Genomic DNA, 1,696 nt, shown 5'->3' with positions numbered 1-1,696 from the left:
GATCGGACGTGTGTCCTACGCCGAACGCTCGGGTGTGTCGGCAGTGCGGTAACTCCGACCCCGTGGACGGTCACCCCTGTGCTTCCAAATGCGAATTGTGTGGGGATGGCCATCTGACGGGTGCAAAGAGTGCTCACAGAGACTGAAAGCCCTGTGGCCACGGCCACCTTCCCGCCTCGCAGCACCTACCCAGCCCCGGGGGCAAAACCCACCCAACCCCAAACGCAGTTGGCTCAGCTAGGAGGGGGAGACTTCGCGCAGTCACTCTCACTCACAGTCGCAATAGTTCCCTCCCCTACCCCCTGCAGGACTTGGCCACAGAACCAGAACTGGAAGATCAAGGTGCAGCAGCAACAACCCACCCGCCAACAGTTCCAGCAGGCCTCCAGCAAGTGTGCCGAGATGCACAATTCCACCCCTTCAGCCGGCACAGGTACCAAAGTGAGCTGGCCAGCAGTAGAGGTGACACCCATCGCTCCACCCAACACTCAGTCCCCCGTCTACGAACACCTTCTCACGAAAAATTTAAAGCTCAAACAGGAGTTGGCGGCCGTCAGGGCGCGACAGGCTAAGGAGAGCGCTCAACTCCACGCCCTAATGGCGTGTCTCAGATCGCCACCCGACTCCAACGAACACCACTCGCAAACCACCACCAACAGACAAGCAACCCTTAAGATGCCGCCCTCGATTCACACCCCGGCGGACTCCACGGTCACACGCGAAGAGATATGCGAGATGCCCTCTGCGCTCTCCCAACAACTCTCCCAACACTTCAGTACCATATTCACACAACACGTCACACAGTTCGGAGTCCGCCTCGGTTCCCTCTAGACACGCCTTGAGGCCCAAATTGCACAAACAGGCGGCTATACACGAAGGAAGAGGGTCACCCTCAGTTCCCACACCACGGCAGGTCAAGTCCCTCTCAGACTAAGCGTGGAATCGCTTGCCCCCGAACTCTATTCCACACCAGCATCGACACCCGCTGCTGTGATGGTGGAGCTACTTCTCAGGCGCAAAAAGAAAATCGAGAAGCAAAGCATCATCACCGTCAACGTATTAGGCCCCCCGAAGCAAAACGCCACCGAATTCTACGCCCTCCTCCAGGGTGCCTGTAAATTGGCCAAGGGAATGGAACTCATACTCTTCGGGGACTTCAACGGATCACTCGGATGTCAAAGGCAAACAACTTGCGATTACGACCGAAACATTCGAACTCGAACTGCTTACGGTGCGTGTGCGTGTGCGTGCGTGCGTGCGTGCGCGTGCGTGTGCGTGTGTGTGTGTGGAGGGGCCCTCTTTCTGTGCCGGTCACGTGACGTCGACGGAAGCAAGATCCGGCCCACGATTGTAGAGAGCCTATTTAAGGGGCTCCGAAATGCACTTTTGAACACTTCATGCTCTTGTCATTTCTTTCACTAACCTTTGAATAAACCGTGCAAGTTTCGCACTAGAAATCGCCTCGCCCTTGCTTGGTCGCCATGGTCTACCGGATGCCTGCAGCCCGCCGACAACGCCACGCTACCCAAAAAGTAACGTCGGTCGAGCTTCAATAGGCAGGCGCCGCTACCTGGAGTACGCAACAGCATTCAGTTGGCAACTTCACTGACTGGTGCGACCAACTTTAAGAGATTCGGGACCATTGCACCACCATTGTTTAGAGAAAATCTCAATTCCCGGTAGTGGACGGCCACCT

The sequence above is a fragment of the Dermacentor variabilis genome, chromosome 1 (assembly GCF_050947875.1).
Source record: "Dermacentor variabilis isolate Ectoservices chromosome 1, ASM5094787v1, whole genome shotgun sequence".
In the NCBI taxonomy this organism is placed as follows: Eukaryota; Metazoa; Arthropoda; class Arachnida; order Ixodida; family Ixodidae; genus Dermacentor; species Dermacentor variabilis.
This window is presented reverse-complemented; position numbering follows the sequence as displayed.